General features: G+C 34.2%; 1 pseudogene; it reads right to left on the bottom strand.

Annotated features, from left to right (window-relative positions):
- Positions 1 to 13,675, bottom strand: part of LOC143641094 (F-BAR and double SH3 domains protein 2-like) — a 130,853-nt pseudogene extending 117,178 nt beyond the window's left edge.
- Positions 13,676 to 24,340: the final 10,665 nt, after the last annotated feature.

Raw genomic sequence — 24,340 nt, 5'->3', positions numbered from 1 at the left:
CACTGAAGAAAACACACAGACTCCAACTGGTACAAGAAAAGAGTGAAGAGGAAGAAGTTAATGAAACAAGTAAGGAAGCTAAGGATACAGAATTGGTCATGTCACAAGCAAATGTGTTAAGAGAAAATGCGGTCTGAGCCCTGGAGAATAACAGTTAAGAATATTATAAGTAAGGAAATGCTACAATAAATTAACAATGTATATATCTGAAAGCCAGAACATTTTTCTGGTGTTTCAAAAGGGTAACTACATCTTGGTTTGAAATTTGTACTGTTTTATCATTTAAGAAGTCATGGCTTCTTGCTGGATGAAAAATAAAAACTGGCATTAAGCATATTAAATGTGACAGAGTTTAGCAACTAAATGCTGTCTATGTTTCTAACAACTTTGCTAATGTTTCTAAAGCCTTAAACGGCCTCCACTTACAAATCAATGGAACATTAGATCCCATCTTTGCCAAGAGCCATCTATGAGCCATGGGTAAACTGAGCAGTGGTGGAGCCATTAGGCAGGGAAGCCTGGTATCAGGAACTCCCAGTAGGAATACACTGTTTTGAGAATGCTTGATTACATGGCCCCCTGCCTAACCTACTGCTCAAGTTCTAACTCAGCTCTGGAGAGGGGAGTGACTTGCTGGAACCAGACAGCCTCTGGAAGATAGGTGCAGATTGTCAAATACCAATCAACCTGTTTACTGCAAGACCTACCACACCAAGAAAGAAGCACCAAATAAGACTCCTCCCATTAAAACCTTATCCCTGTCCTTGATATATTCCCCCTTTTTCAGTTGTCCAGTTCCAGCTCCTATCAAGACTGGAAGACCCATCAGACGATCCACTTTTTAAACTCTAACCTTTAGCTCTGTATTTCTTACTGATTATTTCAGACATTTTATTTTCCCAGGTGGCTCACATCTCCTGAGCAGGAACCTGCTTTGTCTGGGTGTAAGACACCTCAATACACCTTAAGGTTTAATGAGTTACTGTCTTCATGGTTTTCAGAGATTGGCAGAAATACTAACTGCTTTTGTGCTAATTGTTTACAAAAAAGTAATGCTTTGCTATCTTGTTTACTATTATCCTAGCATGATCCTACCCTATGTGTACTTTGTCCAGTTACCCACCAATGGCAACCACGGACCTCTGGACTACCCTGATGCTGAATACCCTTAACTGTCCATGCCCCACCTGATAGAGAATAAAGATTTCAGGTCACTCCCCACCAACTTCTTTCTCTCTCAGAAAGAAGCAGTTGGAGATATCTTGTCCATTTTTTTCCACAGAAATGGAAAGTAGAAATTGACAGAAGAAAAATGTTACAGGGGCCCATTTTGTGCTTTGAATATAGCCCTTGCTGCTCTAAAAGTAAATATTCACAGGGACAAAAAAATCATTATACGGACTGAGCATCTCTAATCCAAAAATCTAAAATCTGAAACACTTCGGGTACCAAGCATTTCAGATAAGGGATACTTAATTTGTAGATTATCAGCTTTGATCTAATGGTAGACATATACAGGATATAAGGAATCAAATGCTGTGCAAAAAATCATCTTCAGTAAATGTATTGTTTGAAACAATACATTTTCCTAAAGCAGTCATGCTAGAATGAATGAAAGGCCAATTCTCAGGTAAGTCTGAATCACTATAATAAGATGCTAAAACATTTAACCTCTATGTCAAATACTCTTTGGGGAAATGTACATGGAGTTCTCATCTGGATATAAAATAATTTCCTGTCTCATTATTCTAACCTATGTTCTAACCAGCAGAAGTTGCAACAGGACAAATGGCAGAAAAGGGGATTTCAGGCAATAAACAAAAAGGAAAGAAGAAATTTAAAAAAAATATATATATATTTTTTGTTTGAGATGGATACAATACCTTTATTTTGTTTATTTATTTTTATCAAACCCAGTGCCTCACAAGTATTTGGCAAGCACTCTACCACTGAACTACAACCTCAGGCCCGGAAAGAAGAAATTTTGCAATAAATTACTTCTTAGTCCAGTTTGACATCCTCCAACATTCCTGCCTTTTGCTAGAGGTCTCAGGAAATGTTCCATCTTTACTTTCAATCAAGGAACTTGTAATTTCTGGATAAAGCTGATCTCTTTTCCCAGAGCCTCTGTAGTAAAAAGACTGCCTGCGCCAGTTGTAACCCCATTTTTAATTGCTGATTTCCTAAAACAAGCAATTTAACTATAGCAATATATGTGTTGAAGAGTCATTAAGAACTACCCATTTGAGAGTGCTGTGTTGAAAATATAAGAGAAAGATAGAATAATCCAATGTTTGGGTTCTTAAGAAAACAGGAAAGAAGGAGATGCAATTCAAAGTGGAGTCTGTCTGCCTGCAAGTAGAGGCAGCCTGGCAGTGGGTTAAAATGGTTTTCTTCTTCTCCCCTTCCCCCTTTCCTTTACTTCTGTGAAAGTTCAAAATAAATACAGGTAGTATAGATGAGGAAAGACCAGGATATACAAATTGTAATGCAATCTTCAGTATTTCAGAGTAAAACCCAGAGTAGAAGACATCTTCATATAACCACCAGCATTTTTGTTTGTTCAACTCAAAAATCATCAAATATTAATGCATAATTTCACCTACTAAAGATAAAATCATGGCACTTGGAAAAAATCCAAGTTTTTTTAAAAACAAAAAATAGCCAAAATTCTAGTTAATAAGTAATTCAGACTTTCTTAAGCAATACACTATAAAAATATAAAAAACACACCTTTTTATAAAAATATTTTCATACTATATACTTTTTTTGTAAAACCTGTTTTAAAAAAATATTTTGCAGAAAATAACAAATAACAGTACAACCTAACAAAAAATAAAACTATGCTGAAATACCAGCCTTTCTCTGATAATTCAGAAGGTACTTGAAGATTCTATCTAGCTTCAATATCTCAGGAAATAGCTCAGAAGCAGTTTCCCAGCTTAAGAATTATGTCACACTTTATATATCAATCTTATCTTTTATATATCAATAATCACTATTTAGCAAATATCTTCTATGTCTAAGGAATAATGCAATCCTTTACTGTGAATTGGCTTTAAACATTAAAAATTAATTCCAAATTACTTGAAAACAAAGGTCGGTCACCAATATTGAGCACATTCTAATGAAATAGAAAGTAGCCTTGTTAGTATTCTATACTTAATCCTATGTACACAACACCCAGCTCATGGGTTGTTTGTTTTTAATGAAACAAAATTATCACAGATATTAAAACTGTATTACCTTCATAATGTTAACTAAATCTGTTTGATAGTAGCGATCCTGATGTGCATTTGCTGCTGCTAGTGTAAGAAGATAATCATTCCTTGCGTGGGTAGCTTTGGAATTACACTCAGATCGCCGGGCTTTTAACTAAAACATAATAATAAAAGGAAAAAAATCAGTGCAAACTGATACTGTATGGAAACACAGCAATTAATGGCTCCCCACCAAGAGTAAAAATAAGAATGTGGAGAAAACATTTACATGTATGTAAAAATTATACTTCACTATTAAGAAATGAAATAGTACCTGAAAACATGGGGAGAACATTTTAAACCTTTGTTATTTATACTTAACATAATTCCAAATTTTGCTACAGAACTGAAAAATATTTTTTTGAGTTTATTGAGATGGGAAAATAAAGGTTCTAAATAAAGGTTCCTTATTTTTGAAGACATGGGTAAATCTGGAGGTTTTAGATACTAGTATTTTAAAAATCAACAATCCAAATGTGTCAGAAAAACTTCCTGTTGGTGGGGAGTCTGGCAACAAACTCTGGTCTCTAAGCTTACTTGACAGGTACTCCAGTTTGAGGGCCCCTCAGAAAAACTCACTTGCACCAGCCCAGAAGACCTGGTCTTAAGGTATTAAGTCTGAGTGAAATGATTCTACAGCGCTTCTGAAAGCCCCTGCACTTTGTCTCTTGGACTAAGAGTTAAATACACAGACTACATGAGTTGTAACACATCCAAACCTACCCCTCAAGCAGTCTTGGGAAGTAAGCTATGTCCAGTGTCCACACCTGGGTGAAAAATCCCATCACTGGGAAGGAAAGTTCCTCACTGGGTTATTGACTTTGAAATGCTTCTCTAAAGTAGAAAAACCCCACTTCCATTCTCAAAAGACCTCAAACTTTTAAAATATAAGGTAAGGTTTCTCAATTGTGAAATATACCTTTCAAAAACTCACCTTTACACTTGCTTTCTGTAAACTGATTCTTGATTGAAAAAGACTATGTTTAGACCTATATAAAAATAGAAAAGAATGTTTAATAAAATTATATCATAATAAGATTACCAAATGTTATAATTACTAAAAAAATTAATAACCCTTTTCCAAGACACTGTTCTAAAGTGAATTTACAAAGGTCAAAAGTGATGCTTATTTGCCTTTATTTATATATTATATATATTTAATATTATAGGAAAATAAAAATACTGGGATTAACATATTTAAAATACCCTTAAAAATACAATTTGACCAAGAAAAAAATAAAAATATATTAGTATATTCTAATAAAAAAGAGTCATCAAACTATATGTTATTCCTAGTATCATATAATTCCACACACTTCAGTTCTTTTACAAAAGGTCAGAGAAACCCCAGGGCAACCAACCTGGGGAGACCAAGGTTCTCAGAGCTATGTGTGTCAGGTGGTACAACACCAGAATGCAATCTATAGGCTCTAGAAAGTCCTTGCTTTTGTTAATCCCCTCATTAAAAATGATTTGTGTTTGGGTTCTTGCCTGCCTGTGTGCCCCCTCCCTCCTAAAGGTAATCTGAACTTACTAAGAAGGCCCTTAAGACTCTCTGTCCTGTAAACTTTTGTTCTACTTAATCTTCTCCCACTCTGGTGTTCTTACCTATCTCCCTTGATGCCTAAGTTTTGGGGGGGGACTATAACCTGTCAGTCAGCAGTAGTATGCTGCTTTTACTTAAAGGCTAGAGATAAGTACATAGACAAAATCAACAGACAGATGCTAAGGAACAAGCAACAGTCCCACAGCCATGATTTTTTTGAAGCTGAAATGTTTGTCTTAACTGCAGTGTCATGGTGATTGCCATGGGAGAGTTCAATGCATGCACTGGCAGCTATGCCTCTTAGTATGAAGCAGAGTTGCAGACCATTTGGGACTAGAAGTTGAAGCAGCCAGTCTGTGTACAGACACTGTGAAGAGGACACCAAAAGTTGCCTCTTGCATTTCTAACAAGAGAGAATACATTCAGGGATGAATATACAGTTTCCTAACTCCTCCCCACTGCTTTAAAAAAATTGGGTCTAAGATATTTCTGTTATTTCCTGCCTAGTTGTATTCCTATTTTATGAGAATTTTTTGTTTTTATTAATCATATTTCTATTCATTTTGATGTAGGAAAGCTAAGATTACCTATATTAAGATTTGAAAGTACCTGTCAGGGTAAGAAAGACTGTGCTTGAAGCACTGTCATTTCTCCTTTTTAAATAGTCATTATCCAAATAGGCTGACTTGCACATGGATAGTCCAACATAAAATTATAGATTTAAATTTATGGCGTCTGCTTCATTTGCTAATCTGCATACACTTCTTGTATGGTATTTAGGTAGGCATTAACAATAGCATAAAATGTCCTTGAAGATGACAATCTAAAAAAAATAAGGATTTTTAAAAATCACACACTATACAAATAAAAAACTATACTGTGTACTAGTCTTCACCATCTATCCTTCAAATGTTAATGTTCCTTGGGTCTCCAAATTCAAATTCATATCTCACTGTATATATGACTGCATCCCTATAACTGATGGACATCCTATAACCTTCAGAATTCAATTCTCAGTGCCAAATTCTCACATAAGAACAGATATTTGATCACCTCCCAAATATATCCATGTCAGTGTCTCCCAGGCTCTTCAGAATTTACATATCCAAAATGGAACTTACCATCTCCTTCAGACTAACCCTCTTCCTCCTGTAGTCTCTCCTAATGGGCCTATCATAGCATCCATCAAAACTATATTTACTTCAGTGCTTAGTCCCCTTCCTGATTTTCCTATCTCTGCTTAGAAAAAAAAACATACTCATTCTTCTTCCAAGAATCTGCCCAAGCATCACTTCTTCTATAAAGGTTCCTTTATCAACAGGCAATAGTAATCTCTCCATTTTCTATGCTTTCAAAACAGTGTTTTCAGATTACTACTCTAAGCAATTAGTGACTAGGTGAGTGTCTTTAGGTAGATAATTTCTTTGAGTTTACTATGAATAGACAAATGATGAAGTTACTTTTTTAAATCATATGCTCTAAATTCCTTGAAGGCACAAAAGCGCACCTATCTTATCTGTGACACATAGTGCCCAATATAATGACTAAATAAATATTAACTGAATTAAGACATAGAGCCAATTTTTTACTCTGTAGTTGAATTAATTTTCCAGAGAAGTTATACACTGAAGTAAAATGTCTCACTTTGAATTTGGCCTCATGAGAAGGCAGTTCCTCGTGATCAGTTCCGTGAAATAGACCTAGTCAAATACACACTTCTCAGGAACAGTCCACCCATGGCTAAATTAGGCATTTGTAGATGCTCTACAAATCTGTCAATTCTCTGTTCTAGAATCCCAGAGAGTTTAAAAGACAAGTTCCTAAAAGCCAGAATGGTACAATAATCCCAACTGAGATCTGCTAACCTCCAGATCTTATTGGAAAGATGGATTTAGTGACTCCATGAATGCATGGGAAATATTTGAATGCTCAAAAAATAAAATAAAAACAATAAACTTAAATTCGAAAAATATTAAATGTTACACTGTAATATCAAGTATTCAGTGAGTATTCATTCATCAACCCATCATACTAAATAAACTTCCCAGGAACCCCTGAATTTTCCTAAATTGCTGACAAAGTTGCTTAAATTTCTTGCAGATAAAAGCCATTTTAGGAAGCTAGATGTGTTAGCACACACCTATAAATAATAGCTACTCAGGAAGCTGAGTCAGGAGGATAAATAGTTTGATCCCAGCCTGGGCAACATAGAGAGACCCTGTCTCAACAATGACAACAAAACAACATGTTAGAGGTAACCCCCTCCTTGCTGGACTATTTGTACAATTGTCCAAACCTTTCTGATTTCATGCCTACGAGTTTGGACTCCTAGATTTTGCAACAATCAGCACTGTGAACAGAAGTCTTAGCTCTCCTGATCACAAGCCTCCTAAGTTCAGTTCTATAACACAGGTTTCCCACCCCCCCACCAATATTTAACACACTTCCTCAAAGTGTCATTGCAAAAATCTCTATCGCTTGATTGGTATCTCCTATTACCAATTGCCAGTTCCTTCCTTTCCTTAATAGGCTCAGGCTAGGGTGGTGGCTCTAAGGTAGACCAATTGCCTAGTGTGCATGAGGCACTGGGTTCAATCCTCAGCACCACATAAAAATAAAATTTAAAAAAAAGTCTCAAAATAAAGGACTATAATTCACATATATTGAAATTAATATTGACAAAATTGTTAAAGCATACTTTAAAAAGTAGAAATATGAGAATTACATGTACAATAAAAAACAGTGCTTGGGATAGGGTTTTAAAAGGAGGTCAGTGCTCTTGTTCACTTGATGTGCCATTGTTCCTTCAATGACATCTTGAGATATCATAGAGATTTCAACTATAACTGAATTTTAGAGTCTAGCATGATAAAATGAGGCTCTTAAACCCTACTTTCTGATATCATCATGACTTTTACTAGACTCTCCATAAGTTTTCAAGTCTGTTCGTACAATGTTCATTTATCTTGTCTAAATATTCAATTTAAAGGTCAGAGATTCCTACTTTGCCACTTTAACAGATAAAAACCAGTCAATATAAAATGAAAATGGGACCTAAAGTACATAACATATGTAGAACAAATGAAACCAACACAACCTAAGAACAAATCTATATGCTATATAAACAAAAAACAAAGTATTAATTAGCAAAAATAACATTTAACTGCATAATAATTTTCTCAGAAATATTAAAATACATACTTTGCCTCAATGTCAGCTTTCTCTCGCACTGCATGAGCCATCTGCTCAGTCTCAAAGTACTTCTTTTTGCCTTTAGCCAAATCTTTCACTGTCTCTTGTAATTTAGTTTGGATCTTTGTCAACTGGTCCATACACTGTAAAATACAAAAGTGCAATTAATACAATTTTTAGTTTTCAGGCTGAAAGAAATGAGTTTGTCTGAAGGACCATGCATTATTCCTTCAGGATGGAAACCCAGGAGAAAAATCAGCACTTTTAATGACTTTAAAATTGCAAATTAGAATTCCACGCACAGCTGGTACTTCCATCTCAAGTACTGTGTCAAATAGTGTCACAGTTTGCCTAACAATCATGACTGACATTAAGGTAAGGCATAAGAAGAGCAACCATAAAAGGCTTGCTGTTGCAGATATCATGGCAATAAAGAAAAAAAAAGAATAAACCAATTCTGTTATTTCTTCATAATCAATAGTCTGTTTTTTCTAAGTTCTAAGAAGATAAAATGATTAAGAGCTTAAGTAGTCTACTAAGGTAAATGAATTATATGTATTTTTCTGTAAAACTGTTTAAATATTGAATTTCAACAGTTTTTTGTTATTTTTACTTATTTATTTTTGAAATTCTAGGTTCAAATCTAAATCTCTTTAAATCTAATAACACTATAATGGATATGGTGGCAGTTTACAAATTCTAAATTATTAGACAAATATGAGCCACAATTCTTTCTTTTATTTTTGTGGCACTGGGGGCCAAGCAGAGATTTGTAGATGCTAATGATGTGCTGTACCACTGAGCTAAAACCCAAACCCCCAAATCACAGTTATTTCAAGGAGGGTAGATAAACTCTAGTATAAATGAGAAAAATATGGACAAAGGCACTACTAAGTAAACAGAAGAATGGCAAAAAGCCTTATGTTACTGTGGATCTTGTTCTGATTTAAAAGCAAATATTCACATATAAAAAATGATCCAGAAGGGGCTGGGGTTGTAAGTCAGTGGTAGAGCACTCACCTAGCACATGCAAGGCCCTGGTTTCGATCCTCAGTACCATATAAAAATAAATAAAATAAAAGCAATTGTGTCCAACTACACCTAAAAATAAATATTTTTAAAAAATGATCCAGAAAAGATTATGGTATTATTCTCATTGTAATTTTCATTATAATCTTAAGTCCTTCATAATTATAATTTGTCTGTTTATTCCCAAGTATACAAAAGAAAACTGCCAAAATAAAGAACATTATAAAAAGAACATTAACTTTAATGTTATAGAGGGAGAATATTAAGTTGAAACTGGTTCTCATGGTGACAGAATTTGAATTAGCCTATCTTCCTATAGTCTGGAAAGTGTGAAAATTGGACAAAGCATACCCCGGTCTTACAGAATTGAGACCTAGAAGAGGACCACACCTACATAACTCTCCACTCAACCTGACTTTCCCTCCGTTTAGGACATCTGTTGAATCATGGCACAGAAATAGGATATAAACAGAAAATAGTATTCTTACTCTATTCTGGGGAGATAGTCTGTAGTTCAGGGGATGATGAAAACATCAGGAATTTGTAAGGCAAAGATCTAGAAAGAAGGATATTACAGAGAGGAGCAAGTTCAAAACACTACATGTGATTTTCCCTTGAGTCATCTGTTGATTTCTAATAGGTATATGGAGAATGAAACGCCAAGAAATCCAGCAGATAAAAGTAGGTAATGACTGGTCAGAGATCAGAAGATCAGAGTTGCTGTATGATGCTGAGAAGAAAAGCTAGAGTTCAAGTTTTGTCAGAGTAGAAAGGTCTTGGAGTAAGCATCCCGTACTTTCAGTTAAGACCAAAGAAGTAAAATAGATCACCCCTAGAAGACCCCCAAAACCAGACCTTAACAGGACAAAGGTCTAGCATTCTATCTGCCTGCTAAATATCACCATATTTGGAAATAACATCTTCAAGAACCTTCACATGTTTGATCCACAATGTTCAGCATGGTGAGGCACACTAAAGCCATAGACCAAATAATGAAAACCAAGAAGATCAGCATACAATAAAAAAAAAAACACATAGTGATTCATTTAGTGGAATTATGAAACAGATTAGGAGCACATGGAAAACAGGGAGAATTACAACTGAAAAATGGAATCTAACCTCCAAAAAGTCACATTAAAACTCTGTAACTGAAAAAATACATTAAGATTCCAAAAGATAAGTTTTTAAAATATTAGGAATAGAAGAACCGAGAATTAATAAATAGCCAAATAGACCAATAGAAGTATATATAGAAAAAAGGGTAGAAATACAAAGTAGAAAAAGTATAAAAGAAATATGGACAGAGTCAAAAGGTCTAAAAAAACAAAAGTCATAATAGGAAGATAAAAAGAACAACACGCTGAAAGATTTTTTTTTTTTTTTTTTTTTTTTGGTACCGAGGATTGAACTCTAAGCCACATCCCCAGCCCTTTTTGTATTTTTTTTAAAGACAGTGTCTCGCTGAGTTGTTTAGCACCTCGCTAAGTTGCTGAGACTGGTTTTGAACTTGCAATCCTCCTGCCTCAGACTCCCAAGCCTCTGAGATTGTAGGTGTGTGCCACTGCACTGGGCTAGAGGATTTTTGTATTGTTCATGAGGTAGTAAAATATTAATTCAAGGTAGATTATGAAAGTTAATTTGGGACTAAGTTTGGGGAACAGTAAAATTACTAAATCAAGGTAATCTAATAAATTAGCATATTGAAATCTCTAAGGTAATTACTAAAAGAATTATAGTATTATAAAATTAGGAAGCTAACAGTGGAGGAAAAATTTATGATAAAAATATAAGAACACTCAACATCATTAACCATTATCAAAATTATAATCAATGAAATAGTACCTCACAACTGTGATGGTGATTAAAAAAAAAGTGGGGGGCTGGATTTGTGGCTCAGCAGTAGAGCGCTCCCCTAGCACATGTGAGGTCCTGGGTTCAATCCTCAGCACCACATTAAAAAAATAAAATGTAAATAAAATAAAGGTATTGTGACCAACTACAACTAAAAAAAAAACAAGACAAGTATCGGCAGGGTTGTGGAGAAACTGGAAGCTTCGTCATACATTGTTAGTAGGAATGCAAAATGATGTAGCCAATATGAAGAATCATTCTACCAGTTTTACTACAACTTTTGGAAAAATTGAAAATCTGGGATTGCTATCCAGAAGATTTCTAAATGTGGCATTCTGGGGACCAACAAGTGGAAGGAGTTACTAAAAGATGAAACCATTGGAGAATGCAGAGCTAATGGAAAGAAAGAGTGAGTTCTACTACCATCATCTGAGCCCGCCTTGGATTTGCCAATGCCTGAATAAGTCTTGCAGTATTCAGATATAAAAAATAATACAATCTCATTTTGGCTTACACCAGTTTGAAATAGGTTTTGTTATGTGCAATCCCAGGTTCATGATAGTTATGCCCATTGTATAACATTCAACAACTGCTTTGTAAACACAAATGCCATTATTATCATCTATATCATGATACAAGTTAATTCCTATCAAATCTCAAATATTTTCCCCCCCAGGAATGTTGTATAATTCAGGTCTGAATCTATCCACCAGTGGAAAAGCAAAGAAGTAGCTAAATGTTTTTCAAGATATTCAGATTTTGGGGGCTGGGTTTGTGGCTCAGCGGCAGAGCGCTCTCCTAGCACGTGCGAGGCCCTGGGTTGGATGCTCAGCACCACATAAAAATTGGGACCCATTGAAGAAGTTGTGGCAAAAGCTGATAAACTGGCTGAAGAGCATTCATCCTGAGAGATCCTCTTGCCAAATTTAAGCACTCATCCAGTGTATTTTCCCCTCTCCTTGCCTTTAATCCTAAAAACCACAGTTTTCTGTGTAGGGCACACAAGAGCCTGATTGAAGATTATGGTTCTGTTTGAAGAATATTTAAGGTTTCCAATAGAATATACACCCCTCAGGGAAAAAAAAAAGATTCAGATTTTGAAAAAAGTAGAACTTTTCAGTAATTCAGTTAGATTTGATAAATACAATGGCAACTTGAACCACAATATTTCTGCCTGATTAGCAAGTTAAATTGTATTATTTCTCTGTTCTTCCCTTCTATTCCTTTTTCTGCATAATCAGATACATACACATACATGAATGTACATTTTCTTCCAACTTAAGATCATTGATGAGTGGTCACATAGTTTAATCACATAGTCTACAATGAACAAGATAATTTTGGGCAAAGATAAGCATAAACATTTTTATACAAATGTGTTAAAAGTACTCTACATGGGAGGAATAGATGAATTCTAGATGGGGAAGAGGGGTGGGAGGGAAAAGAAGTGGGCAGGGGATTAGAAAGATGATGGAATGTGATAGACATCATTGTCCAAAGTACACGTATGAAGACACGAATTGGGTGTCAAATACTTTATATTCAAACAGAGATATGAAAAATTGTGGTATATATGTGTAGTAAGAATTGTAATGCATTCCGCTGTCATTTATTTATTTTTTAAAATCAATTAAAAAAAAGAACTATGAAAAAAGTGCTCTTTTTTAAGAGGTTAAAATTTTATATATACACATATATGCATTTAACACACTTATTTTATGCAACTGAAATCATCTTTGGCAAACAAGAAAATTAGTATTTTTAAAAATGACAATCAGAATTGGAACAATGGATGGATTCTGAAATATTATTTCCTTAAATAATTGCTTTACTATTCTGAAGTATTAATATCTCTATTAAAAAACTTCAATAACTGGGACTGGGGTTGTGGCTCAGAGTTGCAGCACTTGCCTACCATGTATGAGGCATTGGGTTCGATCCTCAGCACCACATAAAAATAAAAATAAAGATGTTTTGTCCACCTATAACTTAAAAAAAAAAGTTATTGATTTAAGACCTTCTTAAAAAAAACTTTTATTTCTTATTAAGTATCATGATAATCTTCATTTTTATTAGTCTCTTTCCAAAAAGGACACAATTCAAACATATACTTTCAACAGCATACTATAGCAATCACATAAGATAATGATATTTTTCCTATGAATTTTAAATTTCTGGATAATCAAATAAATGGGTCCTTTTGAAAAAAAACTTTACTTATGTATATCCTACACAATTCAACTTTAGAGTACACTAGACTTTTAAAAATAAGATTAATTATGCAAAATGGCACAAGTTGAAACTGAGGCTAATTAATACAAACTGTTCTCTAGATATAGTGGACTTAATTACAATTATTTTAATATACATCCAACTGTACCATACTGTGAAACTATACAGGTGGATTTACTTGAGTTATATTTCTAAGGAGTATTTACTGAACTTTCCCAATTTCCATGAATTCAAATTACACTCAGCTTTATCAGTTAATAAAACATGGTTGAGAAATTCTAGTAAAATGTCACCCAAAAACATCTGTGACCATATTTTTAAAACATTCAAATTTTTAAAAGCAATTTAGCATAATTTTACAGACTGCAAATGTAGCAGTGAGGTATTAAAATATATAAAAGACACAAAAAAAGTGGGAACATACCCTTTTTAGTTGCTGTTCTTTTAAGCTTCTCACAGTCCTGGCAGGCTCAGAAATGAAGTTTTTATAATTTTCACATATATTGATCCGAGACTGGGCTACCTGCATTGTTCCCTCGAGAAAGGATTTCCAAACAGGATACATGCTCCTAAATTCAAAGAGGGACAGAGAAGTATTAGGCAGGAAAATGCAAGAAAATCTAATATTTTGCTCACTGTCAAACACTGACAGAATAAATATCTTCTTCAGAACCATAAATGTTTATTTATATTGGCTTCAAGGCAATATTTCAGCATACAGGAAAGCATGGCATATACTCTACCCCACTATTATTCAGCAATGGGGAGTAAAGGAATAAAAAGATTACAATTTGAGACAAAGCTAACACTATAAAAATAGTGAATAATTTAGACTTTTCAGGACTTTCACTGTCACAGGGTCATCATTATGAATATCAGATTTTATTACTTCATCATGGTATTCTATTTTATAGACTAAGATTTAGAGAGTAACTCTTGGTCATACAACATGGCAGTATAGAAATAAAGATGAAGATTGGTTACCTCTATATTACATTCTCTTTCAACTATACTGTCTTACATAAACCCATTTGGCTAGAAAAAATGAATGTCATAAACAACTAACTGCTTATATGCTTGAGAAAGTCCATTTTGTCAAACAAAAGGAATCTCTGATATTGTTGCTCTACATCAGTCTCCGATGTAATGTGCTCAGCATCACACTGTGCTTTGTAGTCATTCCAAGCAAGTCCCACCACCTTGCTTGATAAATGTGCTCAGCAATCTCTTGGTAAAGTCAAAAAATTAATTCATCTTTTGCTTTTTTCTATCAATTTCCTTTTCAAACCTTCTCTCCTAATTTGTTAAATGCCTAGCCAATCCTCTTATTTTCCTCCATTAGCCATAATGTATCTTATAACTCACCATAACAATGGATGATACTTTGTATTTTAAAATGTGACACCTATGTGTAGTAAAATTTTAGTAATTTTAATATTCATCTCCTGAGATTTCCCTCCTAGTGTTCAAATGGATTTTCTACTATAGCAATGTGTGGGACCATATACTACAAAATATGCTAGCTATGGGTCAATAGAAGACAGTGTAAAAAAAGAAAAAGAAAAGTTGCCTGGTCCCTATACTAGTTAGAACTTAAAAAAAAACTTGATAAACTATAGTTTTTTAACCAAGGAGTCTTAGGGATCTGTGCATGTAATACACCAAATCAATTGAGAATAAAATATTTGTTTATTTTGGCAGATATGTCACCATCCCTTTGGAAAAACTCAATATGTTGCATTAGCAAAACAAAACAAAACATCAGTATAAAAGCATTAATGAATTCACAACAGCAAAACTGGTGTCCTCCTTGGCCTTTCACAGCAAATGACTTTTGAGGTGAACTCCTAAACAGTCCAAATAATTGATTTTTCCCAGAGAGTGAAGTGAAAGAAAAGTTCAATACTATGAAAAGTTCATCAACTATTAATCTATACTTAAAAATACATTTTTCGGGCTGGGACTATAGCTCAGTGGTAGAGTGCTTGCCTAGCATGAGTGAGGCACTGGGTTCGAGCCTCAGAACCACACAAAAATAAATAAACAAAAGGTATGTGTCCTTCTACAACTAGTGTGTGTGTGTGTGTGTGTGTGTGTGTGTGTGTGTTTGTGTGTGTGTGTGTAATGCATTTTAAAATCAAAATAAAAATGAAAAGCTAACATTATGAATTCTAACAGAGGAAGGGAGGTCTTGGCAAAGGGAAGGAATTCTTCCCTCAGTGTAGCACCTTCTTCCCTTCACCCTTTCACTTGGGAAACTGCTGTTCACTCTTCAAATCTTAGTTTAATTATACCTTCCTCTGAGAAGTCTTTCATAATCACCACCAGGCCAACCCCCAGACTCAAAGCAAAGTGCTCATACGTAGAAGCACTTTTCCTATAATTATAAAAATTTGTTATGTAAAAGTTCAGTTAATGTCCTTCCCTCTCACTAAAGTGAAAACTCCATGAAGGCCAAGTGTATGTTTTGCTGACTATGGTATTTCTAGGGCCCAGTAAATATGGAATGATTACAATAATGTGTTGAATGAATAAAGGAATGAAGAGATGAATGTCTGAATCATGAAGATTATACAATAATAAGAGAAATCCTTTCATCATAAAGGGAGTTTAAAAAAAGACCTCTAGAGATTAGCAGATTACTAGCAAGTAAACATATCTGTAACAATGCAGTACCATGAAAAGCATGGAATTCAGTTACCAGGCATAAGACCTGAAATCAAGTTTTAGTTTAACCAATACAATCATATGTAGCTCACCTCACTATACTTTCATTTCCTTAAAATGCAAATGAGGAAAAAAAATGCTTGAGTTCCAGGACATTTTTCTCTCTCAGTCTACTTTTAACTCACTGGTTATTGGTATGTTCTGGGGGTTCTTCTTCATCTCCTGGCCCTATAATGCTGGAGTGCTCCAGAGTCAGTCTCCAGCTTCTCGTCTTCTCACAGACTCTTGGATGAGCTCATCTAGCTCATGGCTTTACATACTATCACCATGCTGACCTGTCCTGAACTTTTAATTCCTGCCCACACATCTTCCCTAACCTTTAATTGCCTATTTAACATACCCACATTTATTATATCTTAAAACTAACATGTCCAAAACCAAATTATTAATGTCCCTAGACTCTACTGTAGCAAAATACTTCATCTCATTGACAGCTACTCAGACTTAGTTGCTCAAACTCAATCCACAGAATTGTCAATGATTCTTCACTTTTCTCTCGCATTGCACATCTGCTTCCATCAAGAAATTTTGTTTGCTTAGACTCACAAAACATAATAGAAATTAATTACAGTTTATCTCTTCCACTGTGACCATCCTCAAGTCACCATCATTTTGTGCATGGATTACTGCAGCAGTTTCTGCCTCTGCCCCCTCCCCTAACCACCAGTGTTCTACACAGTGCAGTGACTGCAGAGCCACAGCTCCCTGGCACTCTATCCACCTCACTAAACGTACGTCCTTATCACCAACTGACATATGTATTTAATTATACACTTGTTTTACTGTCTTCCCTCACTAGAACATGGGCTCCAGCTGGCAGAAGGGTTGTTTAAGTCACCTTTATATTCTCAGCACCTAAAATGGGTATGGTGTTGCAGTCACTGGAGGAGGAGAGGAGGGAATGAAGGGTCCTAGATTAAAACCCACATTTGTCTGACTCCCAAACCTCACTATTCTGCTGACATAAGACTCTTTAATCTTAGTAACAAGGCTAATATTAAAGAGGACCTTTTCATTCCAATGAAGCTATACTGAGATCTATGTGTCTGAAATCTTTTGCATATGTCCTACACTATTTTGGGTGCATACCTTCTGCATAATTACTCATCTTTTTTGTAACTGACTTTACCTTTTAAACTAAAATATATACGTTACACTTTTATATCACTTTTTACAACTGAAAAACAATACTTGCCATAATTAAGTTATAACTAGTAAAATATAAATACATTCACCCACTTATACCTGTAAACTATTGCCAAAGGCAGGAGGACTGAGGATCAAGGAGAAGAAATGCCCAGAGATAAGGAGAGACAGATTTTTCATGGATTTGAAAATCACAAAAAGAAATTTAAACTTCACCCGATGGACAAGAAGAAACAAGATTTTCAACCAGGGGAGTGGGAGGAGGCCAATTTTACAAACACATACAGACAATTATGATAAAAGGCAAAGACAGTTTATTATCTTGTAGCAAACAAACAAACAATAACAACAACAAAAATGTGAAAAGGAAAGATCCCAGACAGAGCAACAGCTACTTAGCATTCCAGATAGGAGAAGATGAGATCTAGAAAGAAGGTCAAGTTGCAGGCACTTGATTTTTTATTCTCTAAGCTGAAAGTCAATAAAAGTATATGATCATTGTCAGTTTATAGACAATAGTTAAAGCCAGGAATATAGATAAGATTACTGAGAAGAGTCACTAGAGAGCTAAGGGAACTTTTAGAAACATTTACAGAGAAAAGTCTGAAAATATTTTCTCAAACATTTAAGGAAAAAGCAAGGGGGAGAGAAACTAGTGTCATTAAAGTCTAGTTTCCAGGAAAATGGGATTTCATGGCATTAAATAATACATGTATCAACAGATTGGCAAACAATATAAAAGACTGATCACATGTACTGTTGGTAAGTAAATAAATTGGATGATTTTTAAATAGTATTAGAAGAAATGTAAAATATATTAAAATTCAGGACAATTTCTACAATCAAGATTTTGAACATATAAACCCTTCACCTAAAGTGTCCTCTCTAAGAATTTACCCTAAGAATATACTTCCACAGTGTATGAAGATATGTGCAAAAGGAAATTATTCACTGCAGCATTATTTGTAATAGTCATAAACTAAGTAACTACCAAATAGGGAAATGGATACGAAACTATAACTCATCCATATCGTGACACCAAAACGTACTGCTATGAAAGGGTGTTTCTCTGAAACACTGTTTACAGAAACATATGCACACAATAATTCCAGTTCTGTCAAGAAGGGCAAAACTGTGTATGTTCATGAATAAATCACACAGAAAATAATTAAGGGAAAGAAAATACCATAGGCTTTTTATAGCAATAACTCCATGGAGTAGGAATGAGAATAGAGAGGCTTGGGAAAGGAGATGCCACACAACTGTTTTGTACTATTTACCTCCTTAATGAAAAGCATGAATAACTTGGATAAGAATTTTTAAACTACCAACACAAATATAAACTTAAAAATTCAACAATTTAAAATGACTAAAACCATGTAAACTATGAAGAGCACCACATCCCCCAAAAAACTATGAAGAACACCACACTTCCCATGCTCACACTCAGTACTGATCTTTCTATTTTCTTTTTTTCAGAACCCAGATGCCTAAATTAAAAAACCTGGGAGTCATTGTACAATCCCTTCCTCCCCTCCACTTACTTCTTTTCAGTCAGCCAGTCAGCAAATATTTATCAAGTGCATTTTATATGCCAAGAGTTATTTTAGATACAAAGACAACTGTTTATAGTTTGTCCCAGAACAAATTTAACAAACTTAAAAAAAACAAAACTGCCAAATCAACTGCAAGTCCTCTAGCGTTAGTCTCCTAACATAACTCTGAAATCCCCCCCACATTCTAATTTTTACTATTATTTCCATAGTTTAAATAAGAGATGAGAAGGGATTAAATTCATTTGAGTCTATGCTCCCTGAATTCCTTACACACCCCTCTAATCCACCTTCATACTGTGATTAACGGAAGTTGATCAAATCATTCCTGTTGTAGAAATTTTTCAATGTCATCATTATCTTTTGAATAAAAAGAGACACTCCATAATATAATACACAAAGTCCTTTATGATGCCACCTTAGATGTTCTCCATATCCACCACTCTGTCTATCCCCCAAGCTGTATACTTCACATACTGAACTGCTCACTGCTAGCTAATATTCATATTTTCCCATATTCTATGCCTTAAAGATGTTACTTCTACTTAGAATTTCATTTACCAAACTGGTAAAGTCTTGCCAGAGCTCAAGACTAAACTATCCAAGCTTAAGTTTTCCTTGATGGTCTCAATACACCTCTACTACTGCGACCTGATAGGACAACCATTTATAGTGGCTAACTCCTGTAAGCTCTTAAAGGACAAACATCATATCTTTTAGTGTCTCTAATCCTGAAATCTCCTTTAGTAGCTGACATTAGTAGGTATTACATATGTACATCTTGAATTAAAGAAAAAAAAAGAATGAATGCATGAGTGTATAAAGAGTCCGTTTTAATAGACCTTGAGTAAGGTATATAACCCAAGACCCAGGGTCCTAGTGTATAAAACAAGGATAATTAAATCTGCCTCAAGGTTATTTTAATAATCATGGGACACAAGTGAAAGGTCCTAGCAGTGTCTGATGTATACTGAATATTTAATAAATGTTTGCTTAAGCTTGCCTTAAGTACAGCTTCTCTCTCTCTCTCTCTCTCTCTCTCTCTCTCTCTCTCTCTCTCTCTCTCTCTTGGTGTGTGTGTGTGTGTGTGTGTGTGTGTGTGTGTGTGTGTGTGTTTGTGTGGTTTGGAGATCAAATCAAGGGCCTCACACATACTAGGAAAAGTGCTCTACCACTGAGTTACCACCTTAATTCCCTATTTCTTTGGTAACTTTAATACTGAATTTCAAACTAAGTTGGGATATAGCTTATCTGTAAGTTGGACTCCTTTATTCCCTAACAAGCAATCCTTTTCTGGGTCAGGATGAATTCTTCATATCAGTAATTCTAAGCATGCTCAGCCTCACATCAAGATTTTGTTCTAATTGTCTTTTTTGCCTAGAACTTTATTTTCTGTTTTAATACTCTAAGTTGGAATTATACCATTCTATTATTTAAAGCTATCATGCTACCTTTTAAGTTAGTCACTGGGAGGAACTATTAGGGTTTCTTGTATATGCTTGAGCTTTCTAGCCCCATTATCACATACTTCAGAAATTCTGATAGTTGCCAGTCTTTACTGACAATTCAAAAGCTTGATTTCACATTCAGACTCTAAACCATACACTTCAATACTGAGTTCTTCATTACCACGGGTTCTCTATTATTGTTTCTTAATTCCAACCATATAGCCAGTTCTAAGATCTTTGACTTCTGGGTCCTCCAATATTAAGAACAGCCTTGAGCACAAAAAGCAACACATACTACCAAATTAACCCCCCAAAAGACATCGAATTCTAAACAAAATTACACATTCAATATTGATAGGTTACTAAGGACAATTTATATCCCATCACAACATATCTTCTTTAAAATTATTAATTAATATTATTATTAATTATATAGGATATTACCAAGCCAGGTTCTGGATACCCTGTTTATATACACATACACACATTTCTAAAATAAGTATTGTGTTATACAAAGGAAGCTCTTTCCCTTAAAACATATTAGAAAATTTTTCCCCCTAGTACCACAAAATCTCATCTTTCCAAATTCAGAATTTACTTCAAAAATAAACAATCCATGATCATCACAATATAGTACAATCTGCCTCATTATTGTTGCAATAATATGTTTTATCATAGGTCAGCAAGAAAACAAATTTGTGTTCCACTGCCATCTAGATTCTTTATATCTCATATGTGAATATTAAAGAAATTATATGCAACCTCAGTGTAAGACATAGGAAAATGACCTAATTTATACAGAGTATCTACATATGTTAAAAATGTAAAAAATGAAAATAAAAAAATTTATAATTCTGAAATTGTGTCTAAAAACATAGCAAAGAAACAATTCTTTCAAAAATTAGGCTGTTATGTTAGCTGTATGTAATAAGGCTCTGAGTAAAACCATTTTTAAAGAAAATAAGAAAAAACCACTTAGTTAAGTTACCTGTAATCATTCTGATCATCAGCTTTTATTCCAGGCCAATCTCTCTTCAGGTACTTACTAGCCAACTTCTGGATACGCTGTTAAAAAAAATATTTTTTTTTTCTAAAATAAGTATTGTGTCATAAAGGAAGCTCTTTCCATTAAAACATATTAGTTAGAAAATCCCATTGTTCCAAATGAAAATTTAATTCAGAAGTAAAGAGCCAATGACATAACATCACAAACTTCTCTCATTATTGTCCAGTCCTCTCGTCTCCATTTTTAGGAAAAAGATGAGCCTGAGGATGAAGACACTGAAACTTAAGTGATATGCATTTCACTTCACCAGACCATTTGACTAACCATAGAACAAACTATCTCTGGTATGAAACAGGGAACACAGTTGTCCAACTCCAGAGCTTGGATCACACAGTTTGAGATCTCAGTTTCCCACCATTCCTTAGCTGAGGTGTGGGCACATTTCTAAGTGCTAGCAACAAATTCTCACATTCAAGAGAAGGAAGACTGCATTTAATTTGGAGCAAACAGACAAACAATGGCTTAAGGATTAATGAGCAGACTTTGGTGGTGTATCATACTAGTAATTCTCCAGACAGATTCGAGATTTTTTTTTTCCTTTAAAAAACAAAAAACAAAACAAAAAATAATAACAGAAATCATTTCAAATCAAATAAATTAGTTCTACCAAAAAATAAACCCACTTACTATTATCTATGTAATATAAATCTGGACAAAACAATATCTATAATATGGAGGAGCTATGGGACTCTTGAAGATTTTTTTGTTGGGAAATGAAGTTAAAATACTCATTCCAATTATGTAACATATTACTTTTAGATAATAACAGCCATGGTCCTCTAATATTATAGCAGGGCCAACATAATTGGATTTTTAAAGAAATCATTAATTTGGGGATATTGACTTCTACCCTGTAGGTGTAAAAAAAAATAAGAAGAAGAATACTATGCTGAAATGAAGAACAATCACAGAAATTCATAGACCATCTACTTTAAGCAAACGTTGTTCGACTAAAAAATCAATGTTTCACTCTATACAAGGTAACTTTCTAATAAGATCTGCTGGCAAGTCAATTTGGCTTAATTAAATTCATTATTGAGAGCCTTTGTTGAAATAGCATCATTTTATTCCAAAGTGTAGCAGGAACTGATGCATCTTAGAATCTCAAGTTCCTCCTGAACTTGGCAATAGTTTGGTTCCACTATTTCCAGGAATTGTATTCTACAATATATAATACTTTCACTTAACCTATCTCATACTTTGGGAAACCCAATTACTAAGGTTTCCCTGAATATATGCAGTATTTTGTCACTTCTGTACCTTATTCCTACAATTCCCATGGCATGAAATATCTTCTCATCACTCCCATTCCTACTTGCTGAACTCTGTCTCACTGCTTTTTAAACTGATACATATATTTCCTAACACAAAACACTCAAAAGTACATACAGTAAAATGTAAAAAGTTTCATTGCATAGGTATTTAATTTCATTTCAATCCAGCATAACAATTTATCATTCTTCCTGCATTTATTAGCTATAATTCTACAAATAATATCCATCCCTGAACTATTTTATTGCTTTGAGGTGCAGTTCTTAAGAGAAAAGATGCGAGAAAAGATGGGATAAATATTTGATTGTTCCATTTTGTTCCACAGATGAGTAATGAATTTTAAAAGTAACATTTTAAACTCATGTAAACTCATGTATTTTAAACAATGATATGTTCCAATTAATTGCAGTTATTTTTCTTTAGATGCTCAAATTGTCCTCAAATTGTGCCTTTCAAGTTGGCTTCTATATTGTACCCCAAGAATTTGTTTGCTTCTTTGTTTTCTCTAACAGATCCTTTCACAGACCTGCTTCTCTCTGTAATACCTGACTCCTTTCAGTAAGAAACCATATTTAGAGCACACAATCCAGGCACACTTTCATACTTCAGGTTTTTGTATCTTTCTCTAAAATGACTTTTCTAACCACTCTACATAAAATAGTTCACCCTCTATCCAGTTATTTTCTCTCATACAACACTACTCATTCATAATTCTTATAGATGGTTAGTATCTGATTAAATTATAGTTGTCTGGTTGATTACAAGTTCCATCGGGTAAAGATTTTCTCTTATTTATTTAAATCACTATAGCCGTAGGTTATGGTACAGAGACTAGCATTTAATTACTAATAACATTCACTGATTGTATAAATTAATGCCTCCTACATTACTGTTTCTAATATATAACAGTAATCTCCTTTTGCATTTTTGACATTCTGAGTTAGAAATACTTGATTAAAACTTTTCTGGTTCCTGCTGGATACAGTGGTGCCTGTCTGTAATTCCAGGGACTCGGGAGACTAAGGCCAGAGGATTGCAAGTTCAAGACCAGCTGTAGCAACTTAATGAGACCCTGTCTCAAAACAAAAAATAAAAATGACAGAGGATGTAGCTCAGTGGTTGTGTACCCCTGGGTGAAATCCCCTGTACTGCCAAAACAAAAAACAAAAAACTTCTCTGATTCCTAATTTCTGTATTCTCAAAGGAAAAAACATGCTGCACTAGATTTTTGAAATTATGAGTAGGTGCCTTAATATAATAAATAAATTGATCAATAAAATTATAATCAAATTTGACCATTATCACTATTGAAATGGAATATCCACAGTATGTTCCACATGTATGCCGAGAAGGTATCACATGTTAATTTTTATGAAAGTTGAAATAAGTCAAGCTCCCTGAATAACAAGAATTCATTACAAGAACTCATCTGTTAGAGAGGAATAAGTATACAAAATAAAATGTTAGGCTTGGTTACTACCACATAAGTGGTACAATGTGGTAAAGTACCCAAATAAGGAAAAGATCAGGTGGCATTTTCTTTACAAATTACATATAAGTTACATTTTCTGTTTGATTGCTGCTAACAAATTGTTTAGCAGATTAGGTCTTGAACAACTATCAAATGGCTCTTTAGGTATTTGCAGAACACTTCACACAGAACATAGATGTGACATGGACCTCTTCTCACTCATGAGCAGGACCAGAACACTGTGCAGAGTGACAGTACTCTCCATACAGAACAAATGAACTAAATTACCAAGTCCTTTCACACATACATTTCTTTTACCTTGTTATAAATACAGAAAAATAGGACATTTGCTAAGATTCTTAAAGTCATAAAGATGGCGCCTAGTTAAGTTTAAGCTAGAATTGCAAGTTATCAAAAAGTCTTTACAAAAGACATAATTTTAAAGTGGATTTTATCTAATTTTCAAAAAAGCATGAAATTATGTTAAAATTTTTTGTGCATTATAAATTACAACATCAGTTTCTAGAACTCTAAACCACAAAGTTGA

This window comes from Callospermophilus lateralis, unplaced genomic scaffold, assembly GCF_048772815.1.
Source record: "Callospermophilus lateralis isolate mCalLat2 unplaced genomic scaffold, mCalLat2.hap1 Scaffold_84, whole genome shotgun sequence".
NCBI lineage: Eukaryota > Metazoa > Chordata > Mammalia > Rodentia > Sciuridae > Callospermophilus > Callospermophilus lateralis.
The sequence above is the reverse complement of the archived record's forward strand: the minus strand, read 5'-3'. Positions and strand labels throughout refer to the sequence as shown.